At 39.9% G+C, this 19,110-nt stretch overlaps 1 protein-coding gene across 1 annotated transcript in view; it reads left to right on the top strand.

The window, feature by feature from the left end:
* Positions 1–747: 747 nt before the first annotated feature.
* The window catches only part of LOC109931846 (chromodomain-helicase-DNA-binding protein 7-like), a 32,693-nt gene continuing 14,330 nt past the window's right edge, over positions 748–19,110 (top strand). Inside the window, exon 1 of the mRNA XM_020531111.2 lies at positions 748–984. The gene's annotated coding sequence lies outside the window, so the exon portion shown is untranslated. The remainder of the gene's footprint in view (positions 985–19,110) is intronic.

Raw genomic sequence — 19,110 nt, 5'->3', positions numbered from 1 at the left:
TCTCATCTCACCCATTTCCTTGTCTTCATCTCCTCCCTTTTCTCCCTATGATCCCACTTCTCACCCCACGCCCTCATTTCCGGACACCCCTACTCATGTTACGCTCACCCCATCCCCTGTGTCCCTTCTCTAGCCTACCGTCCATCCCATTGGTAAACATCATAGAACAACATTTCCTTTTTTTAAAGAATCTCCCTCCCTCCCCCCCGCCGAGGTTTGGGTGTTTAAAAGGGAAAGTCAAAGATAGAGGAAGCTGTGGAGACAGAGAGCGCAATCCGGGCCTGGGCGGCCGCGCCGTTAATGTCCCGAATCCTGCCGTTTGAATTTTTAAAAATAGAAATCCCGTTTCCTGGCGCTCGTGGCCGCGCGCCCCTTTCTCGGGGTGGCTGGGAGGTGGGGGTTGGCGGATTGGGCACTGATATGCAAAGTAGACCCGATGACGTTGGACGCTGGATGCGCGCACGCTCCGTCAGCGCGAGGACGGTCTCCGGCTCGTGGGGACGCGGACGCGCGGGGGTTGATTTGGGGTTGGGCGGGGAGCGCTGGTGTGGTGACGCGGACGTACTGGACTGGTAGGCGGGACGCGCGGGCTTGTCTGGTTTGGTTGTAGTGGGAGGAAAGTCGCGGGGCCGCGCGGTGGTAGCCGCGCATACGCGCGCGCGGCATCGGATCTATCGGCGGGGTGGGGGGGTGAGTCGAGTGGAAGAGGAGAGGGAAGCGACGGGCACGCGCGGGGGAAGCCGGGGCTCCAACTTCTGGTGAGAGAGAAATAACACAAAGGGAGTGAATGAGGACAGGCGGCGAGCGAGAAGATTATCACAAGTATAAAACACGAGTGGAGCGCCGCCGGGGGAAGAGAAAAAAAAACCTATTTAATAAACTGTTTAAAAAAAAAACAAATTTTAAGTGGAGGAGATTTAGAAACGTACCACAGCGAATGAAGGAAAAAAATATTTTTTTTTAAAAAAAAGGAACACCAACAAAGTAAGTACGAAGAAAAGTGTCTGTGTGTGTGTGAGAGAGAGAGAGAGTCGGCGTTTAGGTCGAGTTAGAGGAAATTTGAGTGTAAATAAAGATGAAAGGACTGGGAGGAGGAGGTGGGGGGCAGGCGGTCAGCGAGATCACTAACTAGCAGGAGCTGAGGAGAGTGCGTTGCCGCTGGCTAAAGCAGCCATTAACATTTCATTAATATAGAGAGAGAGAGAGAACAGCGCTGTCCTTTTCCCTCACAGCCAGCAGTGAGTTTACTGTCTCTCTAATAAATGAGTGTCGGCGTCCTGTCCTCTATTTTGTGTGTGTGTGATGATTGTGGGTTTAGTGTAAGTTTCTGCTCTCTCTCTCTCTCTCTCTGTGTGTGGTTTGGGTACTTGGTGGTTCCCTGAGGTCATTTGGAGTGGACTCGAAATGGTTTGAACTAGTTTCTCACACGCACCGCGGCGGCGAGGGTCAGGGGGAGGCAGTGGGAAGAGGGAGGGAGGGAGAGAGAGAGAAGGCTCAAAAGGGACAGAGATAAAGGGGCTGGGGAGGGGACCAGATAAGGAGGGGAGCGGTTTTATAGATCACTCTTGCTCTTTTTTTTGAGAGGGGGAAGAAGATTCCACTTCAAGCTCAAACGGCGTGTTTAATGTTTCCGTTACTGTTTCCTTTGCTAGTCGTATTTGAGTAACCCACCAAAAGGCAGAGATTAAAAAGGCGCTTCTCTTTGTGGTCGCTCTCAGTCTTGGTTAGTTGTCGCTCACTCTTGGTCCAGCCGGTGGTTTTAATCTCTCCCCTTTTTTGATAATAGGGCAGAACGTGGTCTCTGAAAGACCTCGGCTCTTTCGCAACAGAATGGAGTGTGTAGTTGTTAAGCTGGGTTTTTAGTCACTTTGTGTCTCTTTAAAGCTCAAACCAAACGTGGAACTATGCAAATCGACTTTTTTCATTCATTCATTTGCTCCATCTTCAAAATTAGCCGATTGTTTCTCTTAAAATCTGGATGTGTGCGCGTGTTTCTGTGTATATATTTCAAAGCTGAGTTCATGAGGACAGAAAACACGTGCATTTGTGAACTAGTAAGGAGAGAAAAAAATCAAGGTGAAGGGGGGCAATAGGGAATGTTCAAGACAGGGGAAGATCCCACAGCTTTGAAGCACTCGCCCAACATTTCACTAACCACCATCATCAAGGCTTAATCATCCATGTTTGTCGTTGTCTTCGGCGGCAAGGACACACATTCACACATTGTAAACCTCTTTGTTCGAGGGGGTGGGGGGAAAGAAACATGCGCACACTTTTAAAATAAAAAAAACTTGCAGGTCAGCCTTCAGATTTGTGTTACCCGCTATAAGGCCAGTGAATTTTAGAACTATTTCCAGACGTTTCTCAGTAGACTAACTTTTTTTTCCCTCCTGAGAAGAACAGCTTCGTTTGTTTGGTCAGCGTTTTCTCTCTGGACAGGCTGTACACAAAGAATCGCTCTTAACCTAAGATGGCAGCTTAATTTGACTCCGGTCATTGACAGTAATTATAAGAAAGACTGGAGCTATCCTGTCTTTTGCTTGCGCCAAGTTTTTTCTCTCTTCCGTTGTCTTGAGTGATTCTTGATTTTTTTTGGGGGTGTATTAAAATCTTTATTTCCCGTAGTGGTGTAATATAAATTTTGATTTTGTTTTGAAATAAAACACAACCGTCTGCTTATGGGAAAAAAGTGACTTTCAGTACGTTGCAAATAATCGGCTAGCATGTTGAATGAGTAAGATTCAGAGAAATCTACCTGCCCCACATCGAGCTACCGTGCAAGGCTGCAGAGATCTCGCTTCCAGTTATGGAGGTGGAATACAGGAGTGTAATACACGGGTTATATTTATGAAATCGAGGTGCAAAATGACTCTTGATCCTAATATTATGTTAGATATAGTTAACCAAGCGAAATGTATCATCTGACGACTAGATAGATGCATGCCCCTGGCTCTAAAGACGGAGTGCTGTGAGCAGCCATTTAAGTTTTAAATGGGATCGACCCTCAATCTTTTGTTAGTGATGATGTGGTATGTTTGTATTTTTTTTCTTTATATGCGGTTTTACTTTTTCGAAAAAAAACGTTTACAAGTATTTTGAAGGACAAGGCTGATGTTTGGATTTAAGAAGATTAATTTCGCTCATCACTCGTGTTAAATGACCTAAATTTGTTATATGCTAATAGTATTTAGTGATGCGTGTGTATATTTATATATCATGAAGCTTTACAAATATGAGTTACGTTAGGAAATCTCTGATTCTCTTTTAGGATTGTAGGATCAATTACAGACGAAGTAGCCGAGTTATGAGTCTGGCTAGATGATGAGAGTTACTTCAGTACTTTAACTTATTTTGTATTCCAAATCAGCCTTGAATGTTAACTTTTATGAAATGCCTTGTAGAGCTTTTGCAATAGTTTACAGAGCAGCATAGGGATGCATAGATACAGATATTTTGTGTATGTGACGGATGGTAAGCATTCAAATAAGCAGCATATTAACCTTGCTTTTTATTTGCTTTCACGCATGGGGAGCTAGTTATTTTTTGTCCAAGCTTTTGGCAAGTGCCCTTCACGAAACTGAACTACAGTGTTGACAATCTACAATAGCATATAGTCTGGTATTTTGGTATTGCCCTGGAGGATTACCCTCTGTAGTGCCTTTATAATATCCTCCAAATCTGGTGGCAAGAAAGGTGGTTCAACAACAGCATATCCTCTCCAAACCAATGTGTCCAGCAGCAAGGAACATATCACAGCTCTGTTGTTGAAAAATGATGTTCACATACCTTGCACCAGACTTCTGGAGCAACTCTGTTGTTTGAAATTCTGCCATGGCAGGAGATTGCCACAAGGATACTTTAACTGCTTTAGGGTTGTCTCAAAGCATTGCTGAGGAGCTCAATTTACCTGCACTGACTCGGGCAAGACCCTGACTTATGGCTGACAAAAATGAGGTCTCATTTTGGAAAGCACTGAACACAGACTTTGGAAAATACATACGGCAAAGTTTAGGTGTTGGAGGGAGGGCAAAATCCCCATACAACCCATTTAGCCAACCTTTCAAGCACCACCTGACCCAAATATGGTAGAATCCCAGGTTGACTTTTCAGCCATTTCAGAACATGTTGAATTGGGATAGAGGCAGCTCCTTGATTCAACAGTACCACCTAAGAAGATCAACATGGTTTGGAAATCTTCAATTGTAACTGCCATATATTCCTGAGATAAATGTAGATGTAGATATAAAGTAGAATGTTGAGTTTCTTGCACACCTTTTTCTTTAATTTAAAAATATCATAAACAACTGAGATAAGCACTTTGAGAAAACATTGGTGCTTCATTGAACACGTATTTATTCATTCATTGGATGTGGACTTTGCTAGCAATGTCATTTATTGTCCATCTCTGAGAAAATGATGGTGAACTGCTTCTTTGGATACAGTATTGTGGTATGCTAGATTTCAGAAGGCAGTTTGAGTCAATTGCACTAATGTTAGTCTGGTGTTTTGTATAGGATGGACTGGGTAAGAGGGCCAAATCTCTTTCCTAAAGAGCAGTAATGGACCACTGGGATTTTGCAATAATCTGGCCACAATTGCTGATGCTAGATTTTTTTTAAAATTCCAAATTTTGATTTAATGAATTTCAATTCCCTGGATGCAGTTAGTAAGATTTGAGTGCATGTGTCTGAATCATTAGTCTAGGCCTTTGGATTACTAGTCCAGTAATCTAGCTCATATGCTACCTTTTTATCTATTCAAAGATTTATATTTTTTGTGTGAAGTATTGAATTTATGTATCACAGCTTTTTTATATTTGACGTAGAGTTTTAGCTTTAGTTCTGAAATTATAAGATACAGAAGTTGAATTGAATAACGTGTGTCAAGTTGAACATAAAATAGTCGTTCTGTTTCCACAGATGATGTAAACATTGAAACTGAGGCTGAGAAATGATGCACACAGCTTGGTTCTATAGATCTATTAAAGATTGTATAGTTAATGGTGAATAATATTTGAATCATTTTAGATTATGTGTATCGTATGTGACATATTTTCTGATGTTTACAACATGCTGGATATCGATACTGTGTTCAATCTGCAGCCTCTCCAGTGTCAATAGGAGAGAAGAACCAAAATGTGTAACAAAGTGAAATCATATTTATGTTTCATGTTGAATGAGTCACTACATCAGTTCCTCCCCAGCCACCTCTGTTGAAGGGATCGGAACGTAGAAACAGGAGTAAGCCACTCGGTGCGTCTGGCCTGCTCCTCCATTCACTCAAATCATGGCTGATCTTTCCATCAATTCTCTACCTACATGTGTGCCTCTAAGGAGAAGCCAAATAGGTACGTGGAGAAAGGAGTGGAAGAATATGCTTGTACTGTTAACTGAGTTATAGTGGGAGGAGTCTTGTGTGGAGTAGAAGCATTGGGATAAGCCAGTGGATTAAAGTACACTGTGCTATAAATTTAAGTCAAAGTTTCTTTAATTACCAAAAACCAAGGTGTACATATAAAGCAGCTAAATAAAGAGATATTCAGATTTAAGGTTTTATCTTTTTAAAAGTTTAAAAACTTTGTTAACTATAAGTGGAGTAATTTAGTGAAAACTGCAATGAAATCTTGATGGTGTTAGTTATATTAACAATGTAAATCATACAGAATTAAAATGTAGAACATTTAGACAGTGTACTTGTTAGTAAACATTTTAGGTAATAGCATTTGATAGAGTAGGTTCTCAATTGTTTCTTTTTGAACAAGTTGTTTGGAGATTATCTGTGAAAGGCTAAAATTTGCTGTAACTCTTGATTCTAAAATAGCTTAAGGTAAGGAATTCACAAATGATCTCCAGATTAAATCTACGAAATTATGAATTCAGAAATCAAGAAAAGCTAGGTCTGTTAACTTTTTTAAATTTCTTCCATGAACCTTCAGATTGGCAGCTTGCTTTTGAACTTTCAAGTAACTGCATCCTCCGCACACCGTAAATAAAGTGCTCTGTGATTCTGCACCCCTCCATAAGGCTACGGTGAATGTAACAAGGATAAACTTAGTTTGCTTTTAAAAAAACATTTAAAACACATTGTCTTGTCCATAAAATGTACTTGTAATAGTTGTGGTCTTATGATATTTATGTGCACAAAAGTATCTTTAAAAATAAACTCTTACATATTTTAAGTAATAATGTATTTGAACGTAAAGACTTTCCAAGTGATATACTCCTTGTTTAGTACTTGTATGACATGTAGCAATGATCTTCCTGTTGCTGCGCAACAAAGCAGAGCAGCGTTAAAGTTAATAATGAAACTTTAAATGGAACACTTGAATAATGTTGCAACCCAGAGCAATAAGTTTTTTTTCTAAGGAAGATAAATTTGACTAATGATAGTATTTTATTTCAAAATTTCAGTGTTACAAAATTGTGATGCACATTGCGCTTGTTGACTTGTCAAAGGATTTCTTATATTTGATGTCTGGTTTGCTTAATTGTGCACGTAGTCTTGAAGAAAATTTTTAAAAAGCCTGAAATTGGAGATAGGAGTAGGCCGTTCAGCCAGTTGAGTTTGCCCTACATTCAAATGATAATTGCTCATCAAATAGACCCTTTACCCATCTCATCCCCTGTAACCCTGTAAACCCTATGTAATCAGAAATCTGTTACTCTGTAACCCTGTCCCTAACCTAAATCATACTGAGCTTCCAAACTCTCTGTGGTAGAGAATTCCAAAGGTTCACAACCCTCTTGAGTTTTAAAAATAAATCTCCTCATCTTGGACCTAAGTGGCATTCCCCTTTATTTTAAATTGTCCCAGTTCTAGACTCTCCAACCAGAGGAAATATCTTAGCTGCATCTACCTGTCCCTTTTTAGGTATTTTGTAAGTTTCAATAAAGTCACTTCTTATTTTACTAAATTCTAGAAAATGTAGGCCTGGTTTGCGCAATCTCTCTTCGTTGGACAGTCCTGCCAAGCCTAGAACAAGTCTAATGATCCTTTGTTGCACTCCCTCTGTCTAACCCGAGATAAGGAGACCAAAACTGCATGCACCAGTCCAGGTGCAGTCTAACTAAGTATGCAGTTGAACTATCTACTTTTCCAGCTCTCTTCTAGTTGTCCCTGATGACTTTGCGGCCTTTGTCCCAGTTATCTTCGTCCTGATCCTCTAATTCAGTTCGTGCCCCCATATTATTACTTGTGAAATTCTCTAAGAATGTATGTTTTGAGGGCATGAGGATCAGCTTTTATATGTAATTCAGTTTAAATGTGTGGCTGTTGGTCTTGACTCCTCATCCACGTCGTGTGGTTTGACTGCTTGGTTGACATAAAGATCTAGATGTTGAAAACAGATTCTCCACCTTCAGCAATAACAAGACTGAAATCTTCTGCTCAACAGCCAACTCAAACTGCCTGCAATAGCATCCAACTCACCTCAACTCAGCTGAGTTCAGATCGAATCTTGCCACTATTCTGTTAACTTTGAGCTGAGTATCCAGCCATTCCTAAACTACTACCTGATCTCCAATTCTGTTGAATTTATTAATTTCCTGTATCCATTCCGTTATGCATTTTTTTTTCTAGATTTCAGTCCCACTCTAAGGCTGGAGTCTGGAAACCAAGGGTCGTACTCCATTACAATATTGAGGGAATGCAGTCACTGTTGAAGGTGCCATCTTTCAGATGACAGGCTAAGCTGAGTCCTTCTTGGCTTGCTTGCTTGCTGTGTTGGATGTGAAAGGTTCAATGACACTATTTCGAAAATGGGTAGGAGAGCTATTCCTGTGGTCCTTGCCAATATTTATTCCTGAATAAACATCACAAAAACAAATTATTTGATTATTATCACTGCTGTTTTGAGAGAGTTTGTGCAACTTAGTTGTCACTCTTCCTACATTATAGCAGTTACTACACAATTTATTTCTTGTAAAATACTTTTGAGGTCTCATCATGAAAAGTATCATAGAATTTCTAAGTATTGTTCTAATTTTACAGCAGTTCCTACATTTCTCCACCTTGATCTCATTCTCTCATTCCTCAAAAGCATTGACAAAACATTTTAAACATTCTTTTTGCCCTTGCCTTTGGATAATACCTCTAATTCTTTTCCTTTTTACTTTGGGACATTTTGTTTCATTGAAGCTGTTAGAAAAGTGTAAGTTGTCTTTGGCAATAATTTAAAAATTTTGTTTATGGCTGTACTGGAGTTAAATTTATGATTCTGTTAGAATTAAGGAAGTGTATCATGCATGGTTTATATCAAATTGTAATTCATGTGTAAGAACAGTGTGATGCATTTGCATGATCATTATGTTTTGTATGCATGGTAAAATATATATGGTATATTGCGATATTCGAGGAGTATTTAGGTTGGAAGTGAGGTACTATATAAAAAATGTAAACCTGGAAAATGTTACTACTTTCCTAATACTGTATTTAGTTCTTTCCTAAGATGTTGATTCCTTGCAGAGATATATATATACATCCATAGGTGGTGATTGCCTTCTAATACTTTCCTGTGTGAACCTTGACAGTGCCAGTCTATTTGACTGTGGGGGAAGGGGGAGAAAGAGCAATGCAGCCAAGCTCAATCCTGTTGCTAAGTGGTGTCCAAAAATATGTTTCCAACATGGTTAGTAATCCTGAATAAGAATTTTTGACTTCTGTTTCCTTCCTAACTTACAGCTTAGCTTTGACCCCGTTGAAGTACTAGCTGAAGTTTGAGCAATTTTGTAGATTGTGAACAATGAGCCAACACTGTGAGTGACACAGAAGGTATCTTTGACAATCTGAACCTGGGCACTTGTGTGACTGAACATATGAAACATAGAAGTTGGCAAGTTGCTCTGTGATACCTAGTTGGGAAAAATAGAAGCCTTGTGTACCACAAACCAGGGTTTTCTAGATAACCTGTGCTAATCATCACACCATTTTTATGGATTGGAGCAATTCTTTTGGTGAAATTCCATCTTTTTTCTGCAAGTGTGTGCTCATTGGATTTACTACCCTGAAGGTGGCAGTATAAATAGTTACATTTTGTATTGGAGATTTGCACAAGACACGCTTGCATTTTCTGCAGTAAAAAGTTCTACAATCCATGCAATGTTCTCAACCAGCTCTTTCTGCTCTACTTTTTCCTTTGAAAAATTTCTAATGACTATTCCTTATTCACTATATCCCGTCACATTTTCCACTCCTCCTAAAAGTTGCTGCAATCATGCTTGAAGTATGATCCTGAATCTTGTATGTCTCTGTCAAATGACTGCTTTTTACATAGGAACCCGGACAAGAGGGCCAATTAGCTCAGCACTTGGAGATACAGTACTAAGCCAGGTCCTGTTGGTGGTTGTGAGCTTTCATCAGGGGTCCAGGGTAATGATCTGGAGTCAAAAGATTGGCCAGTGTTTTTTTTTGCCCTGCCTTCATAGACTTTGAATTTAACTCATTTGTTTTCTTTGAATCATAGGAGGTCAGAATTATGAATTTAAATGATAAAAGTTGGGATATTTTATGGATAATTGTACAATTTGATATTCAGAATTTCTTGATACTTAAGCATTCCTGTTCATGATCTATTTAGTATTGCAAGTGAATTTTGTATTTTTGAATGAAATATAACTGAAACAACTTTATTATCACAATAGAAGTTATTTTCTTTGAGCTTGGCGTTACATATGTACTTCATTTGCTTGGTCTTTGTTTGCATGGGGATGTTGCTGATAGTACTGTCTGAGTCAAAAATGAAGATTTATCTTTAAGAAGTGTGCAAATAGATATTTTGTTTGTTCACATGATGCAGATGAGCATTTTAAAATCTTGCTTATTGCGAGCCGGTAATTTGGAGTTCTAGATCCCGTGATAATTGTTACTAATTCTTATGTTCCTACTAATCTACGGTATTAAGCAGCCAGTTTGATCGGCACCCTGTCCACCACCTTCAACATTCACCCTCTCTATCACCAATGCACAGTGTGCCACTTACAAGACATTAGGCCAGCATCCCTATTTCACCTTGAAATTAATGGTGAGCCTCCACCTTGAAGAGCTGTGATCCATAGGAGTGGAGGTGACTGCGGATACACACCCAGTGCAATTAGGAAGGGAATTTTGTGATTTCGATGTACTGACACTGACAGAATGGCTTGGAATGGAACTTATAGGTGGTGGTGTTCCTGTGCACCTGCTGTCCTTGTAGATGTTAGAAGCAGCAGGTTTGCAAGATGCTGTCAAAAGAATCTTGATAAATTGCTGAATATATCTTGTAGATGCTACACGCTGCTTTGTTTCATAGATAATTAATATCAATAGTCATGGAGTCTAGAACTATAAGTACAGTTGGTTCAGCTATAACATGTGTTCCAGCCAAGCGAATTAGCTATAACGCAACTGATAAATAGGGGAACGCTATTTCTAAAATGTGAACTTGTGTTGGCTATAACGTGATTCCATCGGTGCATAGAGGAGTACGGTCAACATCATATGGTCGTTTCACAGGCTTTGTCCTGAGCATTTGCAATGTTAGCACTGAAAGAGTCTCCGTGCCAGTATCCCATGATCGTTTCGTGGACTGTGCTTTTCATAACGTAAAGTTATGTAACAAAGCTGCCAGTGCAGATGAGGAGCATGTGATGGCATTTTCTCCCATAATAAAAAAAATAAATTGAAGAAGGTTACCACTTAGATTAAATTTTCAATTTGGATGTGACAGGTTTATACTGGAAACGAATGCCATCAGGAACCTACATTTTCTATGAATGAAACATATGCACCAGGCTTTAAGGTGGCAAAGGATCATATGGCTGCTGCTGGGTGCCAATGCGAGTGGAGACTTAAAGCTTAAGCCTGTGGTCGTATACCACTCTGCCAACCCGTGAGCCTTGAAAGTTTACCTTAAGTCTGCTCTAGGCATCTCCTTTAGTTCAAGCAAAAGAGGTTGGATGATCGGTCAGTTTTTTTTTTTCTGACCTTTTTATTGTTGATGTTTTGGAAAATGTTTTTCAAAAGTACTGCAGGAAAAAAAAATTGGATTTCGAGATTCTCATCCTGGATAACGTGCCAAGTCGCCTTCCCACCATTGGTGAGCTTTCTGAAAACATCAAGGTGCTATTTCTATCCCCAAACACAAGCTCTCTCCTTCAACCCATGGACCAGGGTGCAATAGCAGCTTTTAAAGCTTATTATTTAAGGCGCACATTTTTTAGAGGCTGATTGCAGCCACTGATGGGGACAAGGACAGTATTCTTCAATTTTGGAAGAGCTTTAACATCAAGATTGCAATTGACATTATTGTGGAGGCCTGGGGTGATGTCAGTAAGGACTGCTTGCATGCGGTTTGACAGAAGCTTCTCCCAGATTTTTTTCGAGATTTTAAAGTATTTGATCCCTCAGAGGAGCTCCCAAGAATCAAAGAACATTATGCTGATCTTGCAAAGCAAGCTGGATTTGAAGAAGTGGAGAGTGAGGGTGTTGAAGAGCTGCTTGAGTGCCACTGTGAAGATCTCTCTGCAGCTGACCTACAACAACTTGTTGAGGGAGAAGTGGAAGCTGGAGATGAAATTGAAGAAATCCAGGATGCAGCACCATGAGAGCTTTCCATTTCTGTTTTGTCTTCTATCCTGAGGGAAATTGAGAAGTAGTTGCAGCTCTTGAAGGACAACAATTACAATGCAGACTGCAGCAGGGTAGCAGTTAATGGAATAAGATCTTATTTGGTGCCCTACGAACAGCTTCTTCATGAAAGAAGAAAAAGGGCAAAGCAGCAAAAACTGGGTGTCTTTTTTTAATCCAGCCCCCAAGAAACAGTCAGAAGACATTGAACCACAGCCATCCACTTTGGATTAACAATTTTTCATCCTAACCCCGCAACCACGATTGCACCTGAAGGTCCTGATGATGACGACGACGACGACGACGACACCCCTCAGCCCCTGCATTAACAACAGAGCAACCTCAAAACCTCCTCCCCCATCAAGTCATCTTGACATTTTTAAGGTAAGGTGTTAAATTTACTTTCATTTCATTATTAGATGATCCTTTGTGTTACATGTTTGAAGTGATTTTTTTTTTTTGGTGGTCTGCCCCTAAGGCCACTTTTCCCATCGGCCCCAATTATAGCGCGATTTTCTCTAAAGCGAAGTTGCGCAGGAACACAACTATTGCGTTATAGCAGCACCAACTGTACTTGGTTCCCAATCCAGCAAAGCCTTGGTTTTCAGATGCTCATTCTTGTTTTCCAATCCCTCCATGAACTTGCCCCTTTTTCTGTCTCTATAATTTCCTTTAGCCTCACATTGCATCAAGCTATTTGGGTTAATCGAATTCTGGCTCCCTCTGTATCCTGCCTTTAATTGTTAATACCACTGGTGGCTGTGTCTTGAGGTATCTCAATCCTAAACTCTGAAATTGCCTCCCTTAAATCCCTCTGTCCTCCTACTGCTTTGACCAAACATTTGGCCTTCTGTATATGTGTCAAATTTTGTCTTGTAATGCTCCTGTGAAGGGCTGGGGAGGGTTCAAGATATTCTAAAAGTATATGTTGCTTTCTTCATGTATTTTAACTAGTCATGGTAAATTGGTGGTCAATTGTTATTTTTAACATTCTAGAAAAGAATCACCTTTCCCCCTTCGTAGATAAAATCATAACTTAATGTTTGATTTGATTCTTGGAGTCACTATTTCCTTTTAATTATCATTACTTTTCCTCCTGTTATATTTGTGATACCAAAGGTGATGATTTGAGCTGGTGTATGAACTTGGTGTATGCCTTCCTGTGACACACAATTACTCAATCTCTCAACAAATTTCAACCTTAGTCAGTCAGAGTTCCATGGGATTTGTCAATTTATCTGCCATCCAGTACCTTGGTTAAACAATGATGGCTCATTGTGAGGTTAGCGACCAATGCTGAACCATTAAGCAGCACCATATCCAGGCCTAATCCTGTTTTTGCAGTTTGCAGAACCTTTTGAGCATAATAGTCAAAGGTAGTGATCAGAATTGGTTACCCTGGTTGCTGATATCCTTTTTTTTGCACCTAGGCTCTAAAAACTGAATATTCATGTGTGTTCACACCTCAGTGTCCTCTGTGTCCACAAACAGTTTGTCCAGGCTGGGTCCTGGAATCTTGAGCATTGTAGAGGTAGAGTTCAAACTGCACCATAGTAAATTGTGGAACTGAATTTAATAAATGTGGTAATTTGTGGCTTGACACCATGAAAGCTCAACTAGGTTGTTAATGCCCTTCATGGCAGGGAAATTTAAATGCTCTAAAATTACATAATAAGTCACTCAGTTTCAAAAACATGATTGCTATTCTTTTAATGTGGATGGCTAATAGATATATTGCTAGTGCCATTCAAATCTCATAGAAACTACACAATAAAAGGTGTCGACATGAGATAGTAGGAACTGCCAATGCTGGAGTCTGATATAACAAGGTGTGGAGTTGGAGGAGCACAGCAGGCCAGACAGCATCACAGGAGCAGGAAAGCTGACGTTTTGGGTCTGGACCCTTCAGGAAAAACAAAGTAGTGAATCTGCCTTCTTTGAAGCTCCAGTCTGTTGTTCATGTGGAAACGTAGGTGACTGCTTGTATTTGATAGTGAAAGCCTGGTAACTTGATCTGTTGCTCACTTCATCCCTTCCAGGAGGCAGCGCTCTACAGCAATCAAGAGTCCCTAACTGCATTTTTTTTTTGTTTTTTCTATACCCCTCAGCAGTTGTTGGAGTATTGAAATATAACATCTGAGGACCACACTTAACAGCTCACTAACTGTAGGGAGAGCAAATGCCAACTGGAAGCGTAGCTTGATGGTGTGACATCTTGTACACTGAAATAGTTGAGATATTCCTGTTGACATAAAATTCAAATTCATTCTTTAATGAACAGTTGTTTTGTAGCCCTGTACTTCTGACTAGAGATCTATTTTAATTTTGTACTTTTAATAGGATATTGCCAAATTTTCCCAAGCATAATTGACTTTCCCTATTAAAATATTGATAACCGTAATTAATGTAACATCACTTGTGTCAAAGTGGGTCAAAGGGGCTGAATGGTTAATGTTTTTGCTTTTGTATTTTTACCTAGGATGTGGGTGTTACTGGCAAGGTAGGCATTTGTTGTCCTTTGCCAGTTGCTCTTGAACAGAGTAGCTCTCTGGGCTCTTTCAGAGGCCAATTAAGGATGAATCACATCAGTGAAATGACGTTTTGGGAAGGAAATCTGCCAACCTGACCCAGTCTGGCTGACGTGTTGACTCCAGACCCATAGAAATTTGCTTCAGCCTTCTCTGTGCTCTGAAAGGCCCTGGAGAGCTGTTCAATTCAAGGGCAATTGGGGATAGGAAACAAATACTGATCCAGCAACATCCAAATCCCGCGAATGGTTAACATTTACTTTTATTTCGTCTTCCTCTTTGAATTATTGGAATCATTGTATGACTCTGGCTGCTATTGTTCTTTGCAGTTGTGTAGTCATTAAATCTGTTAGCTTGCTGCTATGCAAGTTTTTTTGTCTGTCAAAGTTGGCAATCATGATTTGTGATAAATTTAATATTTTTCTGAAGAGCCTGGAATCTTAAAATATAGTGGTTGTTTCCTTTCAATTGTTGTTGTGCCTTATATTACCTAAGGACATCTCAAAATACTTAATGGCCATTTGAGTACTTCTGAAATACAGTAACTGTTGAAATTTACTGAAAATCAGCTAATTTTTGCACAGTTATGAGAAGAACTCCCATGCTCTGTGTGATCACTTTTATCAAATCTGTTTATATCCAGTTGAGGGGCAGATAGGACATATAGTTGGTTCCTCTGACAGTGTTAGCTACCCTCACTGCACTGGAGAGCTCTTCAAGACGATATGCTCAAATCTCTGCGGTGGGGTATGAAGTCGTGACCTTTTGACTCAGGATGATGATTCTACCACTGAGCCCACCTACCAAGTAGTCTATAGAGTAACGAGTGTTTATTCCCCACCATTTTAAATTAAAAATTGAGTCTTTCAGATATCAATAAATATAGGGTCTTAATTGTCAATTCAAATCAATGTAAAAGATCTTGTGGCACTTGTACAAGGGCTTCTGTCCCTCACCAAATGCATGCAAATCAGATTGACCACTTTGTACCTTTCTCATTCCTGCTTGCCAACTCTTCCATAATCCACAGGTGACTGCCTAAAAACACACTGCAAATGTGATCTGACGTTTGTGTGTTTTGAGGCATCCTCTGAACCTGAAAGGTTTATAAATGACTCATTCCTTTTTTGTGTGTATTTGTCCCCCTTCCTCTTTGCTGATTAGCTTGAAAGTTTTTTCTCTTTCTCTTCCCTTTCCACCTGATTCCCTACCTTTTGTCTGCCACGTTCGATTAATTTTTAAATTCTCCTCCATTCATAAACTGGTAGTGGCAGCACTGCAGAGCTTCTAATTTTTTTGTCATTCATGGGATGTGGGTGTCACTGGCTAGACCAGTATTTATTGCCTATCCCTCGTTGCCCAGTAAAAAGCCAACCAAGTTGTGGGTCTGGAGTCACAAGTAGGCCAGACCAGATAAGAATGGCAGTTTCCTTCCCTAAAGGATATTAGTGAACTGGATAGGTTTTCCCTGACAATTGGCAATGGTTTCATGGTCATTGTTAGACTCTTAATTCCAGATTATTTTTAATTCAAATTCCACCATCTACCATGGTGGGATTCTGGATTAATAGTCTAGTGATAATACCACAGGCCATCGCCTACCTAATATAATCTATTGGCTATGGGATTGCTTAGTTTTGTTTACAACCTGCTGTTTTTTTTTAAGCAAGTTATTGCCCTCTGTAGCTTCAGTTGACGCCTCATTTTTAAGCATGTCTGGTACTACTGGCATGTTTTAGACTGTTCGTTGAGCCAGGGTTGATCCCTTGGCTTGATGGTAATTATAAAGTGAGATGCCAGCTGTGTGGTGACATCCTTTGGTAGGATAGAATTCTTCTTTTGGCCTCAGCACCTTTACAGATGTCAAGTTTTAAGAATTCTGTGATCTTGCTACTTCTGTACTTCTCAGTGGTGCTCAACACACAGGAATACTGATTCATAAACTGACGGAGGGATGATAGGTGATCATTTGCATGACATTTCCTTCTCCATGTTTAGTTTGATGCAATTTCTATGGTTAAGAGTCAATGTTATGGGTCCCTAGGGCCGTTTGTTCTTGTGTTATCACCTCTGATGTGTCTCTTTGATGGAATAGGACATAGCCAGGCATGGTAAAAGTGTCATTTGGGGACATTGGCTTTGTGGTATGTTTCTAACAGTATGGTTTTGTCAGTCTGTTACTTGAACAGTCTGACAGCTCTCCAATCTTGGTGTGTTTTCCCAATGTTAATGATGACTTAGTAAGGTCGATCAGGCGGGGTATACCCTTGTGTCCGAATCTCATGCCTACTGGTCGGTGATTTGTCTGGTTATGTCCTTGGTCAACTGCAAAGATATTTCAGAAGGCCTGTGAGAGTCAGTCATATCTCTGTGGATCTGGATTAAGAAGATAATGATTGAGTTGCTTCTTTTGCAACAGTGGCTTTGAGCCAGGAATTTAGAGGTATGTCTGCACAAATATCCCATGTTCCTCATCCCCGTCCTACCAAGCTTCACTACAATGTCTTTTGCTGCAAGTTAAGTTTTGCATCTTTGTCCCTATTTTCCTGTGCTATCATGGTCTCACCAAGTTTATCTAGGTGATCTCCTCCAGCTTTATTAGTAAATTATGCATTAGTGTAGAGTTTTCCTGCGTTTCAAAATAGATTGCAGTTCAGATGTACCTTTTTTAATTGACCTCTGACTTTTTTTACTACTTCTGTCACTATGCTCTTGTCTGAATATCTGTTTAGCTCCTTATGCTTTGTCAACTCCCTTCTTGTTTAGAGATGTATTTTGTGATGGTGTCTTTAGATTTGTAACTTTACCTTCCTGTCCCTTTTTATATTGTATCCAGTAAACTTCCTAGTTGCAACCTTTGAAATTCCTTTGAGGTGAGAAGTGTTAAGAAATGCAGGTTCCTGTGGTCAACTGTAATTTTTGCCTTCAAGTTTGTTCTTGAGAAGGATCCTGATTAAGAGTAGGGGCATGGCATATTTGGAGCTTGCAATTTAAAAATTATATTAGGCAGACTTTTTGCTGCTAAAGATTATTGATCAAATTTATTTAGTATGTTAGCAATAATTAAACTAAATAGTCTGTTCATCAGTTATCATTAATGATATTACAGCCTTTTTTGAATTCGCTATGTAACAATTAGGCAAAAATTGTCAGTTCACAATGCATTTAAGAATTGGTATAAATAATTCGTTATTTTATCAATTATATCAATTTTATCAACACATCTCAGTGGCTTAGTGGTTAGCACTGCTGCCTCTCAGCGCAAGGGGACCAGGCTTCGATTCCAGCCTCGGGTGACTGTCTGCGTGGAGTTTACACGTTCTCTGTGTCTGTATGGTTAGAGCAAAGGAGGAGACTATTTGGCTCTTTTGTATCCGAGTGGGTCTACTTTTGGAGCAATTGACTTGCTTTCTCCCTGAAAATTTTTCTTTTTGAGAGTGATCCATTCACATGATTATGTGGAGTAAGGTTTCAAGCCAAATGCATAATCACCTAATCACAAATTTGTATTTTGGGTAGCTGAATTCAAGCATGCCAGATTGTAAATCTTCGTTTTGTTTCAGAACCAATGCTGGAGTGAGCTTTTTACCTTGGGAGATATTTTGCTGATGCTTTTCATCTTACATTCATCAGGACAAATGCATGAATGCCAAATTTCAAACTGATCATAGCAATTTATACTGCAGGAGGATTGACTGGCAATTAGCCAGTAATTGAGTAAGCTGTTGACATGAAGAAAGCAACAAGAAACTAAGGTCCCAAAATTTATGGTGATTCAAAGAAAGCACAAGGTTTAAACATATTCCTTCCTTCTGTTCGTGGAGAGCAGGGCTCTGCATGTAAATGTGTGTCCTTTCAATCAAAAGTAAATCAGGAACAAAAACAAAGTTGCTGGAAAAGCTCAGCGGGTCTGGCAGCATCTGAGAAGGAAAAAACAGTTAACATTTTGGGTCCGGTGACCCTTCCTCAATGTCCCTTGCTTGGGTACAGGAGTGTACCTGAATATCTGTGACCGGTTCCTTTTCATGCTGCAGCTTTGGAATGTGAAAATTCAAATGAGGTTCTACTTTCCTCATCTGATGGAAGTGAGGGAGGTGGCAAAAATGATACAAATCTTTGAGGAAAAATTGGCTTCCTTACTTTAAAACACATTTGTAAGATCTGATCACATTGAATCTTTGGAGCCGTATGTTTCAGGTACTTTATGTTCAGTTTGGGGATGATCAAAAACTTGCTCCTTTTCTGTTGATAAAATTGAGTTCTGAAGAAGGGTCACCGGACCTGAAACGTTAAGTCTGTTTTTAACTTCACAGATGCTGCCAGACCTGAGTTTTTCCAGCAACTTTGTTTTTGTTCCTGATTTACAGCATCCGCAGTTCTTTCGGTTTTTATTCAAACGTAAATGAGCTTCGTTATGAGTTTGAACTGATTACCTTAAGTTGGTTGTTAATGTAGTTATCACCTTCAATATTCCCCAATACTTTTTATTTATGTTTTATAAATCTGTTCTATATCTGTTTTTATTTGCTTATTTGAAACCATAGTAAATTTACATTTTATGAAAGTGTAAACTTTATGAAACCATTGTGTACTTTAATTTTGTGCCCTTTGTGAAAGGGGTACATTGGCATGGTGTGCCACTGCTAGGACTATTACAAATTGGGAGTTATTGATTGCAGACACTTTAGATGTGGCATTGGATTGGAACTGGGGAGTTGGGGGGATGCGGGGGGGTGCAGGGTGGGTGGCATGGTATTAAGCTGCTCAAGATCTGGTTGCCTGATGTTTTCCCTCATTCTTGTCAGCGGCTGGAAATTAGTAATCTTGATCGGCATAAAGCCCAGACATTTAAAGCATGTGCATGTTGTGGGAAGAGCTGCACTTTTCATGCAAGGTTGTCACTTTTTGCAACTAGATTGAACCAATTGGCACACTTGCCTTCATTGCTTAGACTTTTGGGTGTAGGAGTTGGAACGTCATG

Source organism: Rhincodon typus, chromosome 4, assembly GCF_021869965.1.
Source record: "Rhincodon typus isolate 14 chromosome 4, sRhiTyp1.1, whole genome shotgun sequence".
Classification (NCBI taxonomy): domain Eukaryota; kingdom Metazoa; phylum Chordata; class Chondrichthyes; order Orectolobiformes; family Rhincodontidae; genus Rhincodon; species Rhincodon typus.
The sequence above is the reverse complement of the archived record's forward strand: the minus strand, read 5'-3'. Positions and strand labels throughout refer to the sequence as shown.